The 27,549-nt window shown below is 40.4% G+C and overlaps 1 long non-coding RNA gene across 1 annotated transcript in view; it reads left to right on the forward strand.

Moving 5' to 3' along the window:
• The first annotated feature begins 1,756 nt into the window (after positions 1-1,756).
• LOC127483445 (uncharacterized) overlaps positions 1,757-27,549 on the forward strand; it is a 56,193-nt gene continuing 30,400 nt past the window's right edge. Inside the window, exons 1-2 of the long non-coding RNA XR_007909670.2 lie at positions 1,757-1,943; positions 15,629-17,169. This is a non-coding gene — a long non-coding RNA (uncharacterized lncRNA). The remainder of the gene's footprint in view (positions 1,944-15,628; positions 17,170-27,549) is intronic.

The following is a 27,549-nucleotide window of genomic DNA, read 5'->3' on the forward strand; positions in this document are numbered from 1 at the left end:
TTTAGTCCATTAGAGTGTAAATTAGATTTGATTTGCTTGCTCTGATTGGCTTAATTGCCCCAGTTACAGCTGAAGTACAAATAAAATTGTAATAAATTGAACAGATGTTTAACCTACTCTACCAAGATCTTTAATAGTCAATTCCAATTGCAATTTACATTCAGCAATTTAACAAGACCCTTAGGAAGCATATTTGATTATTAAAACAAGCTGTTTCTCTGTGTGATGGAAACAAGACTGTTGTGTCATGTGCTTTGGCTTGGTACAAAATTTGTGTGTGTATAATTTTGTTTATCTCATGTTAGGAAAATAACTATAACTATATATATATAACTGATATATGTATGCACATTATGTGTGTGTAACTAATATATGCCTATAGACATTAGCTTGCTAGCTTAAAAAGTGGGAATCCTATTCAAGTTGATGCTAGAAGGGAAATTTTAGAGAACTATAATATTTTATAAAGAAACAAACAATTACTATTACATTTTCCACAATATTTCACTAACATTAAGCTTTACACTAGTGGAAGACACTCATATTAATTAAAGCATCAATTAGGAAACAAAGAACCAGTCCCAGTATTTAGATTCTAGACATCATTCACCCACTGCTCATATGAAAATAAAAATCTTCTTACCAAAAAGTGCATAGCATTGCACCAATATCTTCTATAATCTGTTCATTTTATTTTAATGTGGCTCTTAACATACTAGATAATTTTTGTGTGATCTGCTCTTAAGAATGCTTGTAGAAACTTACACATTGAAGCACCTGTATTTCTTCAAAAAGGAAGTTAGGATGAATTTTATGTCTCGTTCTGCACAATTATAATGTGAACTTCCAAAGAGATTCCCAGTTATTATACACTGAGGCCATGTTTAGGTAATAAGAAAGTTAGTTTACTGAAAAATTAAGCTTTAATATAGATTTAGAATCACTGAGTTGAAAACTGATTACCCATTAAGAGTCAGCTAATCCTGAAGTGAAAACTCTAATGTCTGCAGACATCAGGCAGGCATCTTAAATGAGTGAAGCTCTCGGGTAGGGACAATGGTGAACTGGCACATGTGTACATCCTTTACAGGACACTGCCACACGAACTTGCAGCCAACTTTTGCCATGATAGAATGCAGTCAAGGAAAGACAGAGATTCTCATTTTCATTAATAGCTAGGAATCTACATTTTTGCTGGCATATTCTTGATTTTAAAAATACATATTTATTTCTAATGACTTAAAAAAAATTTTAACATTTCACATGTTAATCAGCAAAACCAAAAATATGTGAACCAACATGTCCCCAGTTTATGGATTGCTGTTGACCCATTTATTGATCCAGTACCAACATTTTACAGTTGATGATATTAAGGTCTAATTCAAGTGACCATCATACCTTAGTGGTCAAACAGAAACTAGACATTCTATATACAGAGAGTTAAAACTACTCCTTTTGATTCAGATCCCATTATGACCAATATATCTACACAATATTGAGCAAATTTCTTGATTTCTCTGACCTTGAGCTTCCCAATGTATGAAACAGAGATAGTGATAGTACTTAGATCATAAGTTTGTTGAAGGGATAATGTGAAGTATGAATAATGTGTAAAGAGGACTTAGCAGAATGCCTGGCCAAAGAAAGCATTTGATAAATGGGAATTACAGTCATGGTCATTGGAATGGTCATTCTAAAGCTTCCTGGAAAGAAAGAAAGAATCTTAATGGGAAAGCCTAATCTGATTATTCAAAAGTTAGAACTATAAATATTTTTTACTGCTTTGATAGTTAATATTAGGGAATGTCTCTGTCATCTGCAGTTCAGGGAAGAAGAGAAGAGGAAGAGTGGAAAGAGAGAAAAAAGGAGGAAGGGAGCAGGCGGAGGGGACATCCCTAAGGAGCACTGTATTCTCAAGGGACCAGCTTACAAACTCGTATCCAGTAAGTGAGCGGTTCTTGACCAATATCTCCCCCTACCACCAACCCTCCATACTGCTGAATAGATGATAACAGAGAATTGATCCCAGGGGAAATGTTCGTTTTTCTTACTAGTTGGTTATGTCTACAGTAGACAGTCATTTCAGGGCACTCTGATAAATGGAAAGTAAATAAAAGGAAAAGCTGTTTGGAAACTGTTTCATTCCATCTTGTTCTTCTATTCTGAGTCCAAAGTGGTATAACCCTTATCCAATCCACCTTTATTGCAGAGGACTGGTTTTTGATGTACATCATGTAAATATGGCAACATTCTAATGCCATATATAATAGGCAAAAATCTAGAATTTACTTTCCAGTTATACCACTCTAGTCACAGGAAAGAACAAATTAAAAGCTTATAACTGTAATAGCAAATATGATCTTCTTGTTATTTTTCAAAAAACCAAAAAAAGAGAATTTGAGTAGCTCTGAGCCAAATTTGCAAAAGAATATAAATTATCAGAATATTGAATATGACACAGCAAAATTTTCTTGACTGTCACTGTTAGGAATTCAATTCAGCAAAAATTATGGTACGCATTAGTAAAATGAACTAAAATTATATACAAATCTTATTGAGAAAATTTTTAAAAGAATTTGTTATTTTCTCATTAAAATGTGTTTCTAAAAATTGCAATACCTTTGCAAATAATATCTGCATTTTTAGAAATTGTTTTCTATGATTTTAAAGGATTTTTGATTTTATTGCATAGTAAAATGAACCAAAAACATCATGCTAAAAAATGACACTTAAGATTAGGATTTTTGGCATTTTGTGTAAAGGGTAACTTCAAAGGAAGACTCTGATGCCTTGCATTAATAAGGAAGCATATGTTCTCCTGGTAACCCATAAGGAATAGGCTAAATATAAAGCAATAGAAGAGTTAAATCACATCCTGAGCAAATAAACTAAAATTCATGAGACATTTCCTAGCCCCCACATTAAATTTTCTTTAGGTAAAATTTGAGTTATGAATGCCAGTGTTATCTTATGATATCAAGGGATGAAACTGTGGTGAAGTAACTGAATTGGTCTCTTTTTGGAAAAAAAATGTTACAGGTCAGATTGTACCTGAATTTTCTTATCACTGAAAATGTTTTCAGGCACTGTCTAATAGTGCTCAATATTTTAGGCAACATTTGCTTACAAAACATGCTACAGGGACCCATCCAGGGACTGTGGTTTTTTTCTGTTAGCAGAGGAATCTTACAAGTCACTCTCTTTGGGGTCACCACAGAGTATGCAGGCTCTTCATGATCCTCTTCTTGCCTCCGTAACAGCCAGAGAACTCATGGCACACTGTTCTCAGGATCCCATGGATAGCTGAAAACCAGGAATAAATCCTTTAAAAAGGTTTTTCTAGTTTTTGTTTTTGGTTTTTTTTTTTTTTTTTTGACTACAAAAGAGCTCTCATCCGATCTATTTTCAATCATTTGATACTGTTTTTCTACTTCAACTCTTGAAAATTTGAAAACTCAGGGTTGACAGAAAACATGTTCCTCTGTAGCTAAAGAGCCCATGTGATGATTCCCAGGTATCTTCCATCTCAGCACTGAGATGCTGTGCCTTTTTCACCAGCATGGGAATTGTGTGGTATCCTTATACAAAGCTTTTCATTGGTTAGATTTGATTAGTTGAGAGGCAGAGAAACAGAGGGAGACAGAGACAGACAGAGCTCCCATCTACTGGCTCACTCCCCAAATGCCCACAAAAGCCCGGGCCGGACCAGACTAAGCCAGGAGCCCAGAAACCCATCCAGGCCCCCCACATAGGTGGTAGAGACACAAGTACTTTAGTCATCAACTGCTGCCTCCCAGGCTGTACATTAACAGGAAGTTGGGATATGAAGCAAACCTGGAACCTGAACCCAGGCACTCCAATATGGGATGAAGACACCCATCCCCTTAGACAAAGCTTTTAAGCCTAGAGTTAAGTGGAAAGAATGGAAAAACTGACAAGGGACAATTGTGAAGGCCTCTGCCTGAATTACTTGGAGAAGTAGTTACCTGTCGCTCCCCCTCTTCGTGGAGGAACGACACTAAGCCCTGCCTAGGCTTCATATCCGAGTCACGGCACCATTATGTCGCTCCCCGTCTTCGTGGGGGAACGACACAAGACCCTGCGCTGTTCTCTCGTCTGCTCGGCCCTCCCCGGGTTTGCTGCTGGTTCTTCCCGGGTTGGCTACTATCCCTTCCACCTCTGTGGAAGGGCAGTTCCCCCTGGCCGCATTCCCCACTTCCGCAGGGGAGCGGCACACCGCCGGCCGGCTCTCTGGGGGCTGCACGGGTTCCCTTAGATGTTCCCCATAGATGTTCCCGGTGCATGCCGTCTCTCTCCTCCTTTATAGTCCTCCTCTGCCAATCCCAACTCGGCTGCCCACACGCCGAGTACGCTGCTCTCCAATCAGGAGCAAGTCCTACAGTTAATTGGTTGAACTGGAGGCAGCTGTGCGGAAGCTGTTTACTTCTCTCCCAGCGCCATATTGTGGGAGAGCAGATGCATAGAATAAGTCCTAATTCGAGTAACTTAGTCTAGTCCGGATTGCTCCCCACAGTTACCTGTGTAAAAGAAAGGCTTCCTAAATTTTTCAGTTCTTCACAAATTAAGGAATTGCTTTTTTCAATGTTTTTTAAAAAAGTATTATATAAAGGGAACAAATTTCATGTATTTCATATATGTAGTTTTAAGAGCATAATGAATTCTTCCCAGCCTACCCTCTCTTCCTCCCTCTCTCTCACCCTCCCTCCTCCTTCCTTCTTTATTTTTCTTTTAATTTTTACAATGACATACTTTGAATTGAAAGGAGTTGGATCTAAACTCCTCCCCACTTAAGTGAAGGTTCTACAGACCTGCTGCTGGCCTGCATTAATTCCTGCAGCACCGTAGGGTGGAAATGAGTACAGACTAGCATCTGCATGGATATATGTAAGTATATGAGTGTATACACAAGAGTGAGGAGAGTGTCTGGGTGCAGCTGTTATTCCTCACTGTACCATGTTAGCATATAAACAATGCTGGATCTGCCACATAGAGAAATAAGAGATTTTAAAATTACTGGGGCAGGGGTGGGGGTGGATGCAGCATGTGGCACAGTGATTAAGCCACCACCTGCTATGCCAGCATCCCAGGTCAGAGTGTTGGTTTGAGTCCCAGCTTCTTTGCTTCCAATCAAGTTCCCTTCTAATGTACCTGGGAAAGTAGTGAAAAATAGTCCAAGTGCTTGAGCCCCTGCCACCCATGTGGGAGACCTGAGTAGTTTTCTAGCCTCCTGGCTTTGCTGGCCCAACCCTTGCTGGGACCTGTTTGAGGACCTTTCAAATAAATTAAAACAACTACAGAAAAAGAAACTTAAAAAATTACTCTGAAGATTGTCCTTACTACTGTGGCTATAACAAATTGTCACAAATTTACTTACTTAAAACAGCATTGATTCATTATCTTACAGTTCCATAGCCAGACATCACATTAGGCTAAAATCAAGGTGTCAGCAGAGCCGTGTTCCCTCAGAAGGTCTGGGAGATAATTCATTCGCTTGGGTTTTCCAGCTTCTCGATGCCTCTCTTCTGTCTTCAATGCCAGCCCCAAAGCATCTTCGAATCTTGCCTTGACTGACCTTCTAAGAAACCTTGTGATTATACGGGGCCTTCCAGTCATCCAGGATCATCTTCCAGATTCCAGATTCTAATTCAGTCATACTTGCAAATTCTCTTTTGCATGTAAGATGAAATGTTGCAGGCGCAGATTACAGTAAAGACATCTTTGGAGGCTCATTATTCTGCCTACCTTGATGTGAAAGAAGAACATAACTGACTGCAAGCCAGAGCTTCCTTTCTGTTGCAGCTCCCTGAGCAGAACAAGCAAGCACAGCTCTCAAGCCGTCCACAGGAAGATGAGAATGGATGGCTTAAATCCAGGTCATCTCACGTCAGGCTGAATTGGGAATGGGATCAAAATTTAACTTCCTCAAATAGAAGCTGGGAAGGCCTACGTCTTACCCAGCTCTGAAAAGATCAGGTCATGTTCTTGGAGAGTGCATCTGTCCCAAGCTTGCTGGACTGAAAGTGTAACCTCCCAAGAGAAGTCCCCAGTGCATGTACAGTCTTAGTGTTGAGTGCAAGATAAAGGAGCAGCCACAGAATCTTTGGACTTGAGTTGGTCCATGACCAACCTCTGACATAGTCTTTGTACATGATGGTCAAATGACTGCTTCCAAAAATGTTTTGGTGGTGGTGTGGCTGCCCTAGAATTTTCTCCAGGGCTTATAAGCCGTGGTGTTCACTAGTTTGAGAATTAAACACAGTTCTTCGAGAGTCTTATTAACTATCTTTGCTTTAATATTTCTCTTCAGATTTTACATTCTAGCTCTGTTATAAATTTCTTGTATTCTCCTATGAGACCATGATTTTTCTCTGCAATTCTTTTCATTATAAATTATACAAAATTGAAAACATAATATGCTGTCATTCTTCTACTGTAATTATTTTACTGAGCTTTCCTCACTAATTTTAATTTTTTTTTTTTTTTTTTTTTTTTTTTTTTTTTTTACAGGCAGAGTGGACAGTGAGAGAGAGAGAAAGGTCTTCCTTTTGCTGTTGGTTCACCCTCCAATGGCCGCCGCAGCTGGCGCACTGCAGCAGGCGCACCGCGCCTATCCGAAGGCAGGAGCCAGGTGCTTCTCCTGGTCTCCCATGGGGTGCAGGGCCTTAGTACTTGGGCCATCCTCCACTGCACTCCCGGGCCACAGCAGAGAGCTGGCCTGGAGGAGGGGCAACTGGGACAGAATCCAGTGCCCCGATCGGGACTAGAACCTGGTGTGCCAGCGCCACTAGGTGGAGGATTAGCCTAGTGAGCCGCGGCACCGGCCTCCTCACTGTTTTTTTTATAATATATATAAAGTATCTTTTTGGCCGGCACCGCGGCTCACTTGGCTAATCCTCCGCCTGCGGCACCAGCACCCCAGGGTTCTAGTCCCGGTTGTGGCACCGGATTCTGTCCTAGTTGCTCCTTTCCAGTCTGGCTCTCTGCTGTGGCCCGGGAGTGCAGTGGAGGATGGCCCAGGTCCTTGGGCCCTGCACCCGCATGGGAGACCAGGAGGAAGCACCTGGCTCCTGGCTTCGGATCGGCGCAGCGCACTGTCTGCAGTGCACTGGCCATGGTGACCATTTGGGGGGTGAACCAATCAATGAAGGAAGACCTTTCTCTCTCTCTCTTCTCACCTTCTAACTCTGCCTGTCAAAAAAAAAGTATCTTTTTTAAGATATTTCACCCAATTTTAAAATTGTTATTTACCTTATATATTGAGTCATAAGAATTCTTTAATAGTCTAGAAAACAGTTTCTAATTAGATATTTTTGATTTGCAAATGTTTTCTACTGTCCTGGGTTGTTTTTTTTCACTTTCAGGAAATTAGTATGCTTTGAAGCAGGAAATCACTAATTTTGATAAAATGCAGTTTTTTCTTCTTTTATTGCTTGTGGGTTTTGGTGTCCTATCTGATTATTGCTTTGTCCAAGGTCACAAAGATTTGTGCTTGTGTTTTCATTCATTTAAGAATTTTATAGGCTTTTAAAAAAGATTTATTTATTGATTTGAAATGCAGAGTTAGTGAGAAAGTGAGAGAGAGAGAGAGAGAAAGAGAGAAAGAGAGAATCTTCCATCTACTGGTTCACTCCCCAAGTGACCGCAACAGCCAGAGCTGGTCTAGGCTGGAGCCAGGAGCTTCTTCCTGGTCTCCCGTGAGGGGCCCAAGTATTCTGACCATCCTCTGTTGCTTTCCCAAGTACATTTGCAGGGAACTGGACTGAAACTGGAGCATCAGGGACAGGAACTGTTGCCCATATGGCATGCTGGTATAGCAGGCTATGGCTTAACTTGCTATGCCACAACACCAGACCCAGAATTTTATAGTTTTAACTATTATATTTGGGCATTTGATCTACTTTTTTTTTTTGTGGATGGTGAGATAGAGTTCCAAAGTCATTCTTTCACATGTGAATATGCAGTTTTCTCAGCTAATTGTTGAAAGGCTATTCTTAGCCATTGCATAGTCCTAGCATCCTTGTTGAAAAATCAATTGTTAATAAACACGATAGTTTGTTTCTTCACTCAGTTCTATTTCATTGATATATATCTACCTTTATGTCATAGTTAGTTGGTCATAATTAAAAAGTGTCTCATGTAAGTTGGAATTCATGAAAGCATTTAAGTATATTACGATAGAAATAACCAAAAAACAAAAAGAAAACAAAACAAAACAAAAACCAGTCAGGATGTTTTTCATTAATTTCTGCATTACAGAGAAATGAACGATTTGGAAATGTTAAATGACTGTGTACACAGAAATGCTTCAAAATTTTTGTGGAAAAATTGAATTAAAAGATAAACTTATTTTGGCCCTCCAGAAATTGTATTCATGCAGTCATTGCATAATATGTATCTTCCACCAATATTTTGAAGTGCCCTTTTAAATTAAAATCAGTCAAGCTAAAGTAAGAAACAGACTTAGTATAATTGCTATAACCAGTCCATATAGCTAAACATAATTAAGTATTTCCTACCAGTGAGGCTATTTTTACCAAGAACCAAAGCAGATTGTTCTTAGTCATTAAAATCAGTGCTTCCAGCCTGTACCGTGGCTCACTAGGCTAATCCTCCGCCTGTGTTGCCGGCACACTGGTTTCTAGTGCCATTCAGGGAACCAGATACTGTCCTGGTTGCTCCTCTTCCGGTCCAGCTCTCTGCTGTGGCCTGGGAGTGCAGTGGAGGATGGTCCAGGTCCTTGGGCCCTGCACCCACATGGGAGACCAGGAGAAGCCCCTGGCTCCTGGCTTTGAATCAGCGCGGTGCGTTGGCCGCAGCGCTGCCAGCCGCAGCGGCCATTGGGGGGTGAACCAATGGAAAAAGGAAGACCTTTCTCTTTGTCTCTCTCTCTCTCACTGTCTACCCTGCCTGTCCAAAAAAAAAAAAAAAAAAAAAAAAAGCAGTGCTTCCTGTAAGTTTAGGCAGATTCAAGCAAATACCAAATCTAGATTCAAATATGTAGGGAATAATACAAATCCAAGGTGATGTTACTCAAAAAAAAAATCTAGTATTATTCTGATAAGGCGTTTTGCCTGCCTTTAATCTCCAGGATCACTTCATGACCTGGGTAATGGGATTTCTTCAGTTGATAAGTGGGAAAAGTAAAGGCTAGAGAAATTACTTTCCAATATCACAGAAATAATGGACAGTCAGGATTTATCCAGATTAGTTTAAACTCAAGCGAATTGATAACTGTTAAGTTCTGTCTCAAATCTGGGTGTCCAGCATTGTTCAATCCACATCATATTACATAAATTAAAATGTATTTCTATTGATATGTTAACCCAGTCATCACATCCCACCATAATGATTGCTTGTAGTAAATCATGTGGGAAGATGGGAACAAACATAAATTATAGGTTCCATAATGCTTAGAAAGCTTTGGTATTGGTAGCTATCTAGCAGTCCATCTAATCTGAACTTTGGGTTTACCTAGGTGGGAACAGAAACTTGGTGGAATGAAACGATTTATTCAAGAGCACAAGTGGTGAAGCCCAGTATAGATTACAAATATCACTGTTTTTCCTTTAAACTAATAACCCCACTGTACGAAACTCCATCTTTCATCAGTTATTGTTTGGTATAATTGTGATCATACCCTTTAAGATCTAAAACTTTCCGGGCTATAATTCTCTTGAATGCTTCTTACTTAAGTGCAAGTGCAGTACATATGGATGAGAACATTTACTGACCCCACCTGAGCTTAACATGATCTCCTCCAGCTTTCTCAGCTCCAGTAGCCTACTCTTCACCACTTGGAGAGACAGCGTTTGTCAGCCACACTTTGTCCAAACAACTATTCCAACCCAACCTATGCCATATCGCTTACCTGCCAAATTAGGTCTTCGACTTTTTCCACTTTGTTTGCTTAGCCCTTTGACCAAAACACAAAAGGAAAACGTCATCAAAGGTGACACACTGAGTTTCCATTCTATCTCTTACATTCCAAGTGATATGTGTATAATCTTTCCCTATGTTGAACTCTGACAGTCAAAGCTAATTTTTAAGCTTTATTTAGTAAAGGCTACAAATGCCACTTTAATCAAATACTTCATCTTCTATGGAGTCTCTTTTTTCTATTTAGTTTTTCAGGGACAAAAAATTTTTCTTAAGACTCTAGACATTTTGCCTGTAAATAATATAAATAAATTTAGAAACAAACATAAAAGAGTTCACTTTATTTCCCTGTCAATTCACAGAAATTAAAAAAAAATCCAAATTCTTTTCCTTGTTTCTGCCTCTCTCAAAAAAACAAAATCATTGAGTTCAATTATTTTTAATTACTAACTTCTCTGTGCAGAGATAGTTTTAATTAATTCTCCTTTGTATCAGAGTCAAAACATGGAACATAAACCTAGCTGGCAATTCACACTTTTCAGTTGCCTTTTCAGAGTTTTCCACTTTATTCTAAAATCTTCTGCACAAAAGATAATACCACTTTAAACAGAAGCAAGCATTTTATTAAAGTGAGATTCCCACACCGGGGAACAACATGGAAAGCTGTGATCTGAGACGACAGTTGGTTTACTCTTACCATTTGATCACAAAATTTCTGTGCCATCTGTGGGAAGCCACACAGGCAAATGTGTCATCACATCTAATAATGAAAAGAAAAAACAGCCAGAACGTGCTGGAGAAACAGACTGCTTTAATTACCCTCTCACAATGCTCCTGTAGAATTTGGAGAGAAAGCAGTGTGCTTGCAAGTTATTTATGCCAAGAGGTAGCCGCCACTGCTGAAATTAAAAAAAAAAAAAATCAGGATGTACATGGGCCTTGTAATGTCAGTATGTCCATGAACGTGCACAGTACAGGTTGTGGGAGAAATCTGAAAAAGGGATTTGATAAGAAAATAAAACATAGAATGAATGCCCATAGTCTACCATTCATGTACTGGAACCTCAAAATTACAGTCTTCATTTTGAATATAACCGGCAGCGGGAAAGTAGGAAAAGGCTGGCCGTCCATCAGGAAGTCTAGAGCAGAAAGAGTTGACCTGTCCAATGATTAGTGCTGAAATAGCCTTTGGTCCTCAACTTACCCTTTCTTCTTTCGAGCTGAGACCCATGACGTCTGTTGTAATGTGTTCTTGCCCTCTACCACATACATATTCTCAAAAAGATAGGAGAGCATTGCCATCTTCTCATTTATTCTGTAATAACATTAGTTGTGTCCTGGGAAGCTAAAAACAAACAGGAAAGTTACCGCGATTCATGACCTCACCTTCCTCAGTGTTAACATCTACCCCTCCTCATGAGTGGTCGCTCTAAGTGCTTTTTCCACTTCATGCCAATATCAAAGGTGTATACTTTCACTAGCCAGAAAATAACCATTTCAATCGTTTTCATTTTCCATTCAATTTCTGTTTTTTTTTTTTTATATTTAATTTCTGTTCACATTTACCCCAGCTGCCCACTCCTCCCTGTTACAAGTCAAGTAATTCTGACTCTCAACAACAGGAACATCTTTCCATGGTCAGCTCCCTAATTCACATTAGGATGTGGTGTTGAGGAATGGTCACTAGATGAAGGGACAGACATGTTGGCATGTTAGAGCACAGTTACATCTGTGTCCTGAAACTCATTCTCATGCCGACTCGCATTGCTTTTCCTTTGAACCTTTATGCATTCAGCAACTATTGTTTAGCATCAACTATGAGCTATGTTCTAGCAGCACCAGTGAAACAAAAATTTATAATGAATAGAGATCATTGACCCCGAAACTTCAAAGTCTGGTTTAAAATGAAACAGAGAGAGTTTGAACTTTAAAAAAATAGGAGAAGTTGGGTATTGATTATGGATTGTGACAAATATACTAATATAATTTGTTAATAGAGAAAGTTGATTGTGGTGTAGATGAGAATTCTTTGTATAACTACAATTATAGTTTTGTAAATTTAAAACTATTCTGAAAAAGTTTAAAAAATTATAATTACAGCCTTTTTCCTAGGATTTTTTCCAATTGACACATCTTCAATATAATGTATAATATTGTAGACACACACAAATGTTAAGATTTAAAAATACGTAGAAGTCTTAAAAATGGCACATGATACATAGATGGGTTTGAGTAGAAAATATTGCTGTCTAGATCAGTATATTTGAAACATTTCTATTATAAGGTTTTTCCTATGATTCTTTTTAAAAATATTGATTGAACACCTTCCAAGGACAAGACAGTGTTGTGGGTACTGTAGGTACAATCATGCATTTGATGGACAAGATCAGGGTCCTCATGGATCTAATGCGCTGGTGATAATAGATATGATTTTTCTAAAAAGCACTATCTATCGTATTAAAGAGGTAGAAAGTGCTAAGGAGATATTAAATCCCAGTAAGAAGAGGGACAGGGGGATGTTGAGAAATATTTTGCAGCTTAAAATTTAGTGCTAGGGAGGGCCTCCCTCTGAAAATGGACTTTTGAGCAAAACCCAGATATGAATGAGTTTGTGAATTGTTCAGATACCTCAGGGAAGATCATTAATCATCTTCAAACGAAGTACAGAAAAATTTTGACTTGTTTTCCATTTAGCACATGTCACAAGTATTTCATTTTATTTTAACTTTCATAAGAAAAAATCTGTCAACACATAAATTTAATTATGACATTAAATTTGGTTTGAAGATTAAACATAAATTAAAATATAAATTAAATTTTAACTGCACATTAAACACTGTTCAAAAAGGCAAAACTGTCTTCAGCATCTGATATTTGATATTTTTGCATTTAGTGCTTTTTAAAAAAATCAACAGGCTTCAGAATCCTATTTACAAGTGCATTTCTGTAAATAACATATTGTGAGGGGGAAAGTCTTCATTCCCAGCAAGTAAAAAATCAAAGTGGAAATAATCATCAGTATGTCTTCTTTGTAACATTGGATTTTGAAGTATCAGTTTTATCTTAAATTTCAATATAAAATTTAATCACAAGTACAATTAATGACAACTATGAAGTTCGTGTTGAGATCAATTTGTAGACTGAGCATAATTTTTATCTTTCTATTAATTTATTGAATTTCTGGATTAGGTTTCTTTGTACTTAATAGATTTTACCAAGTCTATTATGGACTTAAATTGAAAAATATGTGGCCCATAATAAAAACACATAGGTACAATTTAGAGCTACATAGCTGTCAATCACTAACACCAACTGGGTAGCAAAGTTGAGCAGAATAACAAAACACTGGTATTATTGACTCAGGGTCATGGTAACTAATATTCAATGACCGCCTCTAATAATCACCAATCCATACTTGGAAACTCTAATGAGTCTATTTATTTTCAAATTTTTTAACAATTACTTTGTTTTCCATTTTCTACTTTTATTTGAAGTGCAGAGAGATGGGTTTGTTTCCTTACTACTTGACAGATGAAAGAATTATTTCATTGCTTCAGAGGCACCATTATTGTCTGTTAACACTGTGAACTACCTTTGGAGAATTTAAGTGGGGAAATACTGCATTTCAGCAACTTGATTGCAAAACAAAGAGCTGTAATGGAAGATAGTGTTGGACCCAGTGAGTTCAGAAAGGAGGACCCATACTCCGTGAATCCCTCCAAGAGTTTGTCTGAAAGTTAAGTAGGAAGAATTGAGTAGAAGGAAAGGAGAACTCTTCTACACAAAGATAGAGAGATATAAATGGCCTCAGTCAAATCAGGGAACAGTCAGTGTTTCTGTGCCGTGGGCCCAGATATGAACCAGATGAGGGAGCAGAAGTTAAGGGAAGAGGATCAAAAGCTTTGTAGGTCATGCAAATTAGGTTGTTCTTTATCTTGATGTGGGGAACAAGTGAAGAGTTTTAATCATCACTATAATGCATCCTAACCATGTGTTAGGAAAATCATTTGGGCTAAGGGAAAGGAAGAACTAGATACCTATGTCTTATTTTTATTCTGACACCTGTACAATATGTCTTATAAGATTTAAGGAGATTTAGAGAGCTTTGAAAAAGTAAATCTTCCTCCTTCGCTTCTACCCTTGAGTGTATTCCTGTGAGATGGAAGCCTTCTATTCATGCATTCTTGGCTTAAAATCACCAAAATGGGGATCAGAGTTCTCAGTCTTCAGTGTTTTGGGATATTATGTTATTTTTATCCCAGAGTAAAGGGAAGCCCTTGAGGTGGATGAGTGTGTGCAGCTGGGGAGGGAGGGGCAGATGGTTTTCAGAGGCTAGGTTGTGAGTAGTCCATCCTTAGGAAATGAACTGTCTTGTGTAATCAGAAGAAAACAAGTTGGCCCAGTGTTCCTGAAGGATGTCAGGGACTGTGAAGGGTCTGAAATCCCAAACTACTTGCAGGGTAGCAAGTTAACCTGCCAAGGTCTCATGGATACTCACAGATAACACCAGGCACCTGGTGAGAGGCAAAAGAACTATTTTGCTCATGACAATAGCAAAGCTCTTCCATTGTTACCAGCTTATTCCTGTTCCCTCCCCACCCCCAGTTCCCATAGGGCAATACCATGAGGGCCAAATGATACCAGCATATGCAGTAAGTTTAATTGTAGGAGAGGAAACCTGCACTTAGGAGACCCTGGTCTTCTGTAATTGGCAGCTTATAACCAATTGCCTAAACTGTGCTGGGAAGGGAGGCATAATCTCAGAACACAAAGCATTTCACTACACTGTGATGTCTCTAAAGATGTTCAGAACTAAAGACTCTGCCTGAAGACAGGCAAAAATGCTACAGACTCATTAAGAGTTGTCTCCCAGTAATGGATAACTGTGTATATTATTGCTCAGGTTATGTGTCTTTATTGAGCTTATTTTCTTAAAAATAAAATGACACCATTAGCCAACTCCTAGGATAGTCTGAAATAAAATATCCTAAACCCAAGAAGAAGAAAAAAAAACGTACTCTGTATGTTATGATGGAGCGCATTTGATAATCCTGTTGAAAATATCACGGTTTCTTGTCACCGTATACTGCACTAATCATACACAACTAATAGAAACATGAGTGATTCCAACCCAGAAAGCTTAACGGTTAACCTCTGAAAGTGGAAAGGTGTAGAAAGTTAACTAATCGTTATCTCTAAGTAAGCAATTGTACTTATGTGCTCCTTTTCTGTTTTTATGAATCCTGTTCCTAAAATGTTCTTTAAGCCTGTTCTTTTGTCTTCTTGATGGTTGCTACTGTAGACACTGATTTAAAATTTTTTTCAATGCTAACATAACTTTGTAAAGTATTGCAAATGTCTTCTGAGGAATATATATATATATATTCACATACACACATATAAATTGCCTGAAGGCACCTGGAGCATAGTAAGTGTTCAATTAATATTAGTACTTTCCTATTATAATGTTTAACATTCTGTGATTTCAGGCTACTGATGTTATAGAGCCTGCCAATGCCACCATTTTGTAATTAAAATCACAAAGCCATTATGTTTCATAACAACTATAAAATCACGATCATTTTCACTAATTGCCATATATCTTCAGAATCAATGTAATTTTGATTGCAAGTACTGATTAAAAATGATACTTAAATACCCTCTTAGCGAAAACACATTTGTAGCTAAAGCATGATTTTAAACTACTTCCTCCTTCATGTTTCCTTTTCAGAAAGCTGTGGCCATCGCGTTCAAGAGCGGAGGGAAGGAAACACAGTCTTGGAAGTGGAGAGGACTAGATAACTCAAACCAAAAACAGGAAGTCAACATGTCTACCCTCCCTCTGATTTGCGGCAGAATTAAGAGAGGGATGAAGTCTCATGCACGTGGGAGTCTCTGCAGTGCAGGACTTGGAACTCGGACCTGAGAAGGAGGCTAGTTAGACTGACAGAAGGGAGCACGGAGAGCAGAGGGGCCCTTTTCCAGTTCCCTGTCTGCGAGATGCATTGGTAGAAAGGGTTCTGAGTTCATTTCATGTGATTGCAGCATATGTACATGGGCATCGCCAGAAAAACTGAAGATTTGAGTTTGCTAATCATTCTTTGTTTTCCATATGGCATAGACATCAAGGTGAAATTCAGGGAGCCCATTACTGAAGCTGCCGTCGTCAGAGCAAGATAGCTTGACAGCAGCGGCTTTGGGGCGATCCACATGAGGCAGAGGCAGAGAATGGATGTCTCAGGGACTCAGAGGAGTCATCCAAACCCATGAAGGACAAGGGCAGGTGAAGTCATAAGAGAAGGTCGTCTGTAGTTCTGAGACCTTGGCAAAGTTTTTATTATGAGTGCATCCAACAAGGACATCAACAGCGGATTTCAGCAGATTCTTTAGGATCAGAACTAGTTGAGTCAAAATGTAGTGGAGCTCAGTTCACATTCATCACACATATTCCTGCCAACTCCAGAAACTCTGTGGCCCCTTCCCATACTCCTGGCCACCATCTTGGAAACCAGTCAGGAGAACTTAAAGCAATCTGAAACACCAAGCAGTGGTCCAAAAAAATCAAGTCAAAGCTAAAGAAATGCATCAATTGTTTTGTTTCACTTTGCTTTAGATGAGAGTAGGCTTAGTTGTCTTTGTTTTTATACCCTCTACCCAACAGATAGACTCTTTGTTTTAAAGATTTATCTATTTTATTTGAAAGGCAGAGTTATAGAGAGAGGGAGGCAGACACCCATCTTCCATCTGCTGGTTCTCTCAAATGACCAGAATGGCTGGGGCTGGGCCAGGCAGAAGCCAGGAACCTGGAACTCCATCCAAGTCTCCTATGTGGATGGCAGAGGCCTAAGAACTTGAGACATCTTCCACTGCTTTCCCAGGCACATTATCAGGGAGCTGGATCAGAAGTGGAGAAACCAGAAATCGAGCTGGTGCCCATACAAGATGCCAGGGCTACCCACTATGCCACAGTGCTGGCCCAAATATATTGCTTTTTGATATACCAAATTTTATGTGTAGATTTCAGTTCCAGATTGTAAGGTTTTTTTTTCTTCTTCCTTCTCAACCAATAACACTTTAGTAATTTGGTGTCTTTAGGTAGTTATAAAAGGCTTAGAGTACAAAGTTATGAGATTAAATAGAAAGAGCTGTGAGTGGTTGTGCAAATTGCTCATTAAAACTGATCACCTTTTTCAGTGCTGGCAAGTCTTCACGGAGTAGAGAATAACTCCACCAGCATATGCAGCTGACACTGTCCATCACCTGACCGGACTGGTAAGTAAAGCCATCAGCCCATCAGCCTCTGGCATCAACCTCATCCGAATCAGATAAGTAAAAACTTATTCTGACTTATGGTACTGCAAAGCAGAGCTCTTGGAAAAATAAGAAAGTTGGTGGTGATTTCGAACCTGGTCATTTAAAATAAAATATGCAAAAGCTCTAGGAAGGGTATAAAAATGCCATGCAAATAGGGTAGCAAGTTGGTGAAGAGCTGAGATCAAATAGTTTTCTCATAAGGTGTGCCACTTCATTTTCCTGCACTGAGAGGCTGTATATTGAGCCAGTAGAGGGCACCTGCCCTTAAACCAGGCTGCTTGGTGGCAAATTGTGTTTGGCACTCACTAACCTTAAGGAAGTCACTCAACCTCACAGGGCCTGGGTTTTCCCACTTGTAAATAGTAAATGGGGACAACAATAGTTCTGATTCTTCAGACATTGCTTAGGATGTCTTAAGCACTGTGGAAAACATAGCTGTTGGTATCATTATTGTTATTGACACTATAATTACCATGACAATACTACCATGTGGGAGCCGCAGGTGAAGGCTGGCAAGCAAGATTACCGTGGCTTGTGCCTGCCCTTGCAGTTTGTAGTGCAACAACTGATACAGACCAGAATGAACAGCCTCTGGTATGGTCCAGTACCCGGTAAGTAGGTTGCAACAGGAGTGTGAATTGCATTTTAAATGTAAATCCAGCATATGTTGGGAAAATTTAAAAGTACTAGGGGGCTTTCAAAATGTCTTCCGAGAGGCCCTGGGGTTTGAGCAGTGATTCTTCTGAAGAGAGAAGGGGAAAGGGTAGAAAAAAAGAAAGGGAAGAAGACAGTGGAATTCAGTAAATCTTTTCGGAGATCAGTGTATTTCAAAGATTGGAAATCAGCAAATAAAATGCTGGGCAGGCTGGCACCCCAGCTCACTAGGCTAATCCTCCGCCTGCGGTGCCGGCACCCCAGGTTCTTGTCCCAGTCGGGGTGCCAGATACTGTCCCTATTGCTCCTCTTCCAGGCCAGCTCTCTGCTGTGGCCAGGGAGTGCAGTGGAGGATGGCCCAAGTGCTTGGGCCCTGCACCCGCATGGGAGACCAGGATAAGTACCTGGCTCCTGCCATCGGATCAGCGCAGCGCACCGGCCATGGCGGCCATTTTGGGGGTGAACCAACGGAAAGGAAGACTTTTCTCTCTGTCTCTCACACTAACTCTGCCTGTAAAAAAAACAAAAACAAACAACAAAAAACAAAACAAAACAAAAAAAAAAAACGCTGGGCAAAGAGCTTGCAAAATACATCTGTAACTGTGTCCAAAGTGCTTGGAAAAATAAGACTCCTCAGCAGATTTAAAATGTTCCTTTTACTCTTGTTATTGACAAAATTAACTAATTATTTTAATCTTTAGCAAACCTTTATTATCTCCTGAGGTTCTGTTTACTTAAATTTGATCTAACAGCCATGGTTCCTGAGATACATCTTCAGAGAGCCAGATTGTGCTGTTCTTCCACAAAAATCAACTAAGGGTGATCTCCTCCTCACTCACCAAAAATCTAAAAAATATTTTAAAATGCAATGAGCTTGTATATAGAGTTCTCTCATTTACGTTATTCTTGCATACATTTTCTTTAATATTTGTTGGCTATTATCAATAGTGTAATAACAAGGGGTAATGGAGCTAAATCAATAAATAAGTGAAAGAAAGTTAATGAAAAAACCTGGAAACCGATCAGGCTTAGCTTTATTTTTGTGGACATGTGGGCTATGATTTTATAGCATGCACATGGTATATTGTTCTATTTTTGTTCCCAGTCCACTGAGCAGAAGTGCACATGCCAGTATTTCCTAGGGTCCCACGCTTCCTAACTTTCAGGAGCTAAGACATATGAAGGAGATTGAACCCACCACAGTATATGCTCAGAGCTTTAACACAATCTAACAGAACCTGTGTTTCTCTGCCCAAGATTTCTCTGCCAGCTTTGCAGCTATTTGAGACACTGCAGGGTGATAAGCAACCATTAACATCGGCTGTGCTATTTGTGATCTGTGGAGACTCATCCACCGGGAACAGGACTGAGAACATTGTATCCCAGAACATTGCATCCTTAGTCCTGAAATGAACAGCAGCTTGATTTGATTGCAAAGCACAGTGGGAGAATTTGGAAAAGCATATTGTAACTCTAATTCCATGGGGCCTGTCCACCTTTTAATTATTAGGAAGGGCTTCCCAAAGTTGTAGGAGCCATCATGCAGCACATGGCATCTTGAGCAAGAAGGCTTGCCTTTCCCATCTACATGTTGACCTTGGGGAAATTACTAAATTCATCCTGAGTGAAATGCAAGGGGGAGTTGATAGTGATGCCTGTCCCACACATACTGCAGAGGGATTTAGGGAAGAAGGCAATAATACCAAACTTCAAATCTCCTGCCTCAAGAGCCTGTGACAACAAAACAAGGACAAACTTAGTGCTGTCCAGAAATGTGCCTACCTTAAAGAGCTCCCTCCAATCCAGGTTCCTGCAGCATTTTCAAGGCGTCTTCCCCTTGTGTGCTAACAGCCAGCCCCTCCACCTCTTGACTCCTAATGCCTCTGATGCTATTGAGCAGCAAGATACTGTACCCACATTGTGTAGCTGCTCACTACCAATGACCTGACCCCAGAATGAGACCAAGTCAGGCTTCTCCTAAAGCTCCCATCATCAGAGAGTAACTTCAAGAACCCGTTATACGTAGCTTGTAAGAACCTGTTACTCAGTAATGTTACAGAGCAGAGTCAGGACGCTGTGTCTGGCTCCCGCTCTCACAGCCATTGCATACATTGAGCTCCATAGAGACAGCGCCGGGACAAGTGAGAGCCGAACGGACACTGAGCGATTCTGTGCCTCGCTGAGGAAAAATAACTAGACATGGGCAAAGGAGACCCTAAGAAGCCGAGAGGGTTCTTTGTGAAAGCTTGCCAGGAGGAACATAAGAAGCACCCAGATGCTTCCATCAACTTCTCAGAGTTTTCTAAAGAAGTGCTCAGAGAGGTGGAAGACCATGTCTGCTAAAGAGAAAGGAAAATTTGAAGACCTGGCGGACAGGCTTGTCATGAAAGAGACCTGAAAATCTAGATCCCTCCTAAAGGGGAAACAAAAAGGAAATTCAAGGATCCCAATGCACCCAAGAAGCCTCCTTCAGCCTTTTTCTTGTTCTGTTCTGTGTATCGCCCAAAAATCCAAGGAGAACATTCTGGTCTATCCATTGATGATACTGCAAAGAAAGTGGGAGAGATATGGAGCAACACCGCTGCAGGTGGCAAGCAGCCTTACGAAAAGAAGGCTGCCAGGCCGAGTGAACAATAGGAAAAGGGCATTGCCACATACCGCATTTAACTCCCCTGTCCACAACTCACTCCTTTCAAAGAAAAAAAAAATTGAAATGTAAAACAAAAAAAGGAAGATGTTACTCAAGGAGCCCACAAACCCAGACTCACCTTGTGTGCAGGTTAGATCTGACTCTGATTCCAGTTGTATTCCTGACTCCTGATGTGTTTTTTCTCCTTAATTGGGTATTCATGAGGGCTTTTAAGTTGCCAAAGATATATCTGATTTCTTAGAGTTTCCAGAACCCTGAAATCCTAAAGTATGCACCAAGAAGACAAAGTAAATGGGATGTGTTATCCATGAATGTATTTTGAAGTGTATGCACACTTGGAAGTGTATGCGCATGCGCACGCGCACACACACACACACACACACACAAACTGAATTGTAGGGCAGTACTTATGAGTATTCCAAACAGTATCCTATATATTTGGTATATTGTGAACATTCAGGAAACTTAAGACCACAATCCCACTCAGTCATCTCATTAATTTCTGATCTTGAATAGTCTTTGAAAGACCATAACCATGTAATGGCCAGTTATACAATCTGAAGATACCAGAACTATTTGGGTCTCAAATTCAAAGTCAATTTATTTTAAGCTTGATCATTAGAGAAAGATACTAGAATTGGGAAAAATTTCAAATGTGCAGTTTCCTTCCATGGCACTTTTGCATTTTAGCATTTTCCACTTTTTTGTGCTTGTTTCTTATCTCCCTCTCATTGGTCTATAAGCTGTGTGAGGGGAGGAAATGCAACTCTTAATTTATACCTAGAAAGTAGGTGTGGGGAGTCGACATTGTAGCACAGCAGGTTAACCCACTGCATGTGGTGCCGGCACCTGCTGTGAGCATTGGTTCAAGTCTTGGCTGCTCCAGTTCCCATCCAGCTGCCTGTTAATGCACCTGGGAAAGCAGTGGAAGATGGCCCGAGTGCTTGTGTCCCTGCCACCCCTGTGGGAGACCGAGGTAGAGTCCCAGGCTTCTGGCTTTGTCCTGGCCCATCCAGGGTTTTGCAGGCATTTGGAGAGTAAACCAGCCAATGTAAGATTCTCTCTCTCTCTAACTCCATGTTTCAAATTAAATAAATCTTTAAAAATTAATTAGGTCTAGCACATAACTGGCACTTTAAAAATGTGCTTGCAATGACTGACTGAAAGGTGTGGGGCAAAGTGAGCAGGAACAAAAGCGAGTCCACCCAGAGAGGGGAAGGGAGTGAAGGAGCCAGCTGGTAGACCAGAGAGCAGGGTAGCAGGTGTCCGGACGTTCTGTGACATGGCCATGCCAGGGACAGGTAATGCTGGGGAAGCCTTGGGCCTGAGGAGTGCTCGGAATGGGGGAGCTTTCCAGTTAAAAGGGATAAAAGCTTACTGATGTCTGTGCTCACAAAACCAGGTAGTGGGAACACAGGGAGGATGTGGCCCTCCCTCTACTCAGGTAGCTCCCTTTTCTCTGAAGCAGCATGCTAGGGAGAGGTGTGAAGGGTAGGCTCTACAGGAACCACTGACAGCCGTGAACCAGCCAACCTCATCCTACCCCCTAGCCTGAAGACTCAAATTCAAGGAAGAAAAAAGAAAAAATGTGCAACGTTAAGCCCTGAGTTGCACAAAGCAAGAGACGGTGGAGGAGGGTCCTCGGGGACTGGGGGAGGGGGAGAATGTGGAGGGTGGGTGTTCCGGGGTTGGCACAGAGAATGATGGGGGGAGGTTCTGGGCTTTGGGAAAGAGCAACTGTTGCTGCTCTGTGCAAGTTGTCACAGTGGCAGCTGGGAAGTGTGGGAGGCCTGTAGATTAGGGAGGGGGCTGTGGGAACCACAGCAGCAGTAGGAAGCCTCAGCCGCCCCCAGGGAGGCCCGGTGGACCCTCCAAGCAGTCCTGATGGTGAGTTTCTGGCACCATGGGTCCTGATATCCCTGCCTTCTCCCCAACCAGCACCCAGTGCCTGTCAGGAGCTCACCCCACGTCGTGGAAAGCAGAGCCGGAGTATCGGCTCAGATGCTTCCATTTTTAATTCCCAAAATCAAAGGGCTTCACACTCAATGCTGCTGCAGATCTAGCAGTTGCTGCTGAACTGGAATCAGAAAACTCTGCCATGAGAAGTGTAGACTTCTCTTATGTTTAAGAAACAAGAAACAATTAGACAGGTGAGCAAAGAGGATATTTCAGAGGCTTAGATAATAGGTGCCCTATGACAGAAGCAGCTTGGTACTCTAACCTTGAAACCTTGCTAGGCAATTTGTAAACACGTTAGAACATGTGCAGCAACAGTTAGGAAATGCAGCTGAATGTTGCGGTTACAAGGAAGCTGGTTTTGTGCACATGGCTGTCTTCTTGGGCCTTTGCTCTATGTTGTAACTTATGTCAGTCCCCTCTCGTGGATTTATGTGGCAGTATTCTGCACAGAAACCTCAGAATACTTCCCACAAATGTCTGCTTTATTCCTTTAAAACCGACATGGAGAAGATTCTTAGAGGTTAGCGTCGAAAGAAATCGTTTCTTCCGTGGAGGCAGTTTCTTTCTTTCTTTTCAGTTTTTTTTTTTTTTTTTTTTTTTTTTTTTTTTTTTTTTTTTTTGACAGGCAGAGTGGACAGTGAGAGAGAGAGACAGAGAGAAAGATCTTCCTTTGCCGTTGGTTCACACTCCAATGGCCACTGTGGCTGGCGCACCGCGCTGATCTAATGGCAGAAGCCAGGTACTTATCCTGGTCTCCCATGGGGTGCAGGGCCCAAGCACTTGGGCCATCCTCCACTGCACTCCCTGGCCACAGCAGAGAGCTGGCCTGGAAGAGGGGCAACCGGGACAGAATCCGGCGCCCCGACCGGGACTAGAACCTGGTGTGCCAGCGCCGCAAGGCGGAGGATTAGCCTAGTGAGCTGCGGTGCATGCCGAGGCAGTTTCTTTTTCAGTGAAACTCTGAGTATTCACACATATTCTTCTTACCCTGCCACTGGCTTGCTTTTGCTCTCCAGTTTCCTGCCTGCACCCAGTTTCCCACACTTACTTGCTCTTTAGACTGAACCTCCTTGGATCCTTGATCCCTCTCTCAGCCCTTTTGCCAGGCTCCCGTTCTCTCCGTCTGCCTGAACATGATCAGATAGGGAGAGACACTGTCAGGGCTTCTTTCCTCCGCATTTATCTCCTTCACCTCCCGAAAACTGTAATGCAAAAATGTAATTCCAAAGTGAAATTCGGAACTCATGTTCAGAGCTCGTCACTAACAGCTGTTTCAGAATTTTAAACATACCCCTTTCTTTCAAAAAAGTTAACATTATGCCTTCCACAGGAGTGGAGAATTGCTTGTCCTAATATTTGAAATCAAATCTATATCTATTTGATGAGTCAAATGTTGTTCTATGTGAATTTTTATTTTTCTTTTTCATGCTAACCCTAATTAATTTCCAAGGTCTCTGTAAGTACTAATTAAAAATTTTATTCAGAGCACTTCCCTTGCTACAAGAATCTAGTCATCTTCATCTAACCTCTATGCAAAGCCTGCCACTGTTTTCTTACTATGTCTGCTGTGCCCACTCACTACATTTATTTCACACACACACACACACACACACACATACACACAATCATTTTTTAGCACTGCTTATATGCAAAGACAGTGCTTAAGTCTGGTAGTATTGTAGTAATTAAAACCATTTAGTCTTTCTCTTTCCACATGGGAGGCTCATCTACAAGCCACAGGGTCAAACTTAAAACTACAAACTGAGAGACATGTTCAGAGGGAAAAGAAGGACTCATGCTGTTAGATCATGGAACAAGGGGATCATGGAGGGGAACATGAGAACAGCTGGACATCAAAGTGTCCCTAAAGAATAACACTTGATCCGAAATCAATAGAACGAGAAGGGGTTAAATAGGAGAACCTTCCGCCTGTGGAGGGAAAGTTGGACTGATAGAATGGTTTTTACATAACCCCTGGATATATACGAAGGACTTTGACATTTCTGTAGACAAGAAAAAAGGTAGTACATCTAAATATTCAAACAAGATGTACCAATATACTGAGGCATTCGACAAATATTTTTTAATTGTTAGGGATAGGTATTACTAGTGGTAATGGCAGAATTTTTTAATTAGTAGAGTCATACTTATATTCTGAAAACATTCTAGCTCCAGAGTGGAGAAAAAGTGAAAGTGGTCTAGAATAGATGAGTTGGGATTTGTTGGACATTAGCAATGTAGCAGCATGAGGAAAATAACATGGCTGCAAGAGACAGGAAGAAGTGGGTACCTTTGAGAAATTTTTAGAAGGTGAAACTGAGAGAATCAATGGTGGATTATATTTGAGACTAAGAGATAAAAAGTGTCATGGATGGTACTTAAGTCTTTAGCTTTCATAAATAGTGGTGCCAAGTTAGGAAAATTAAAATATCCTGTATTTTTAGATATAATTTTTGTGTTTCTGAGAAAATTAAGAGGAGAGATAGAGTTGGCAGTTGGATAAAGGATCTGTAGTTGAAAGAAGTCTGAGATGGAGATATAAATTTAAGTGACTATATATGACTGAAGCTGTGTTCTTATTGAGATTCCCTGAGAGGAAGTATGTGAGGGAAGAGACGATGCGACACAGGGAAGTGCACCTGAAAACAGAAGAAGACTAGGGGCCAAGTGGAGGAGCAGGAGGAGATGAGGAGGGAGTGATCTCTTGGAAGCTGAGGCAAGAGGATTTTTCATGATGAGTGGAGTCCCTTAGCTCACATCACATTAAGAAAAAACTAACTCACTGCGCCCACAAATATAAATATAAGATAAAACTATGACTGTCTTACAATAAAACATAGGAGTCTTTGTGACCTAGGATTAAGCCATGGTTTCTAGATATGACATCAAAAGTGCAAATAACAACAAAAATATATAAATCGTACATCATCAAAATTGAAAAGGATACCACACAAAAAGTGAAAAGACAATCCACAGAATGGAAGAAAAAAATGTACATTTAATATATAAGGGATTGGTATCTAGAGTATATAAGGAATTCCTACAACTTAATAATAAGAACACAAATAACCTAATTTTAAAATGAAAAAAAAAATTAACACGTGTAGACATTTCTTCAAAGGAATTTTTACCAATGGCCAATAGGTTCCCAATGTCATTAGTCAGGAACTGTAGAACCACAGTGAGATTCTACCTCACATCTATTGAGAAGACTAGAATCAAAAAATGGGATAAAATGCATGTGGGCACGGCGTGCAGAAATAGAACCCTCAGACATGAATTCATGTGGATACAAAAAGATGTGGCCACTTTGGAAAAACATCTGTAGTTCTTCAAATGGTCAAACATGGAATTACCTCGTGAGCCATCAATTCCACTCCAAGGTGCGTGTCCAAGAGAAATAAAAACATGTGCGCATGGGGCCCGCACTGTGGCACAGCGGGTTAACGCCCTGGCCTGAAGTGCCGGCATCTCATATGGGTGCTGGTTTGAGACCCTACTGCTCCATTTCTGATCTATCTCTCTGCTATGGCCTGGGAAAACAGTGGAAGATGGCCCGAGTCCTTAGGCCCCTGCACTTGCGTGGGAGACCCAGAAGAATCTCCTGGCTCCTGGCTTCAGATTGGCGCAGCTCCAGCCATTGCGGCCAATTGGGGAGTGAACCAGTGGATGGAAGACCTCTCTCTCTCTTTCTCTCTCTCTCTCTCTCTCTCTGCCTCTCCACTTTCTGTGTAACTCTGACTTTCAAATAAATAAATAAATCTTTTAAAAAAAAGTGTACACAAAAGCTGAAAATGAATATTCATAGAAGAATTATTTAAAATAGCAAACATTGGAATCACCTCAAATATCCATCAGTTGATGAATAACCAAACAATATCATATATCCTACAATGAAATACTATTTGACTATAAAAAGAAATGAGCTACTGATACCTGCTACAGTATGGATAAACATTGAAAATATCCTGCCAAATGAAGAAGCCACTCATAAGGATCATATATGTATAACTTTACTTATGTGACATACACAAAATAGGCAAATCCACAGGGACAGAAAGTAGGTTGATGGTTGCCAAGGACCGCTAGTCTAGGTATTGTGAGGAGTGATTGCTAATGGTTACGGGTGATGAAAGTGTACTAAAAATGATTTCAGTGATGATTGCAAAAACTTTGAAAATCCTAAAAATCATTAAATTTTTCACTTTATATAAGTGACTTATCTGCAGTGTGAATTATATATCAAGCTATCATTTTAAAAGAGTAATAGAATCATCAAGAAAGTTAAAGTTTACTGAAAAGACTAGGAAGTTAAATATTTAAAATTTCCACTGAATTTCATGCATAGGTATCCTCACTGAGTCCTCACTAAGAGCTATTTTTTATTAATAAATTGGTGGGGTGAAGGAGTCAGATTGGAGTGAGATAAGCAGTGAGTGTGAGGTTAGCAAAAAGAGTAGGGGGTAGCCAAACAAATGCAGGGAAGTTTCATTCAAGAAATTTGTGAAAAAGAAAAAGAGAGAGTGTTAGTCGGATGAAATGAACCATCAATAAAAGCAATACAAGAGACTTGAGAGTGTTTAAATGATAAATGTTGTGGATTGAGGGAGGAGGGAGGAAACTGATCAGAAATAACAGGATTTTGAAGCCGTATATGAGACATACTTGAATGACCATGAATGTTAATGACTCTTAATCTGACATTTGCTGCAATCTTCCCTAGCATGGCTCAGTGGCTCATGCATGGGTGTATTTGGGGAAAGGGGAGGTTGGAGAATAGTAAGATCCAAGATTGCTAGAACAAAAAAAGCTGTCAGGGCAGCCACTTAATGGATAGCTCTGGAATCTAAGTTTGCTAGGGAGGGTGAGAAAGCAAAAGACAGCTAGACTAGGAGAGAGCAAAGGTCTCTGTAGGTTGAGGGTCCTGATGAGACTGAGAAATAATCATGGCAGGATTAGTAATGCAGGCAGCTAGAAGAGGAGGCTGGAGTCCAAAGTGGGATGCTTAGGTTGATGGTGGCAGAGGTAGGGCAGTGTCTGACCAGAGAGCACACAGTGTGACAGTCGGGGGTGGG

Source organism: Oryctolagus cuniculus, chromosome 13, assembly GCF_964237555.1.
Source record: "Oryctolagus cuniculus chromosome 13, mOryCun1.1, whole genome shotgun sequence".
Lineage (NCBI taxonomy): Eukaryota > Metazoa > Chordata > Mammalia > Lagomorpha > Leporidae > Oryctolagus > Oryctolagus cuniculus.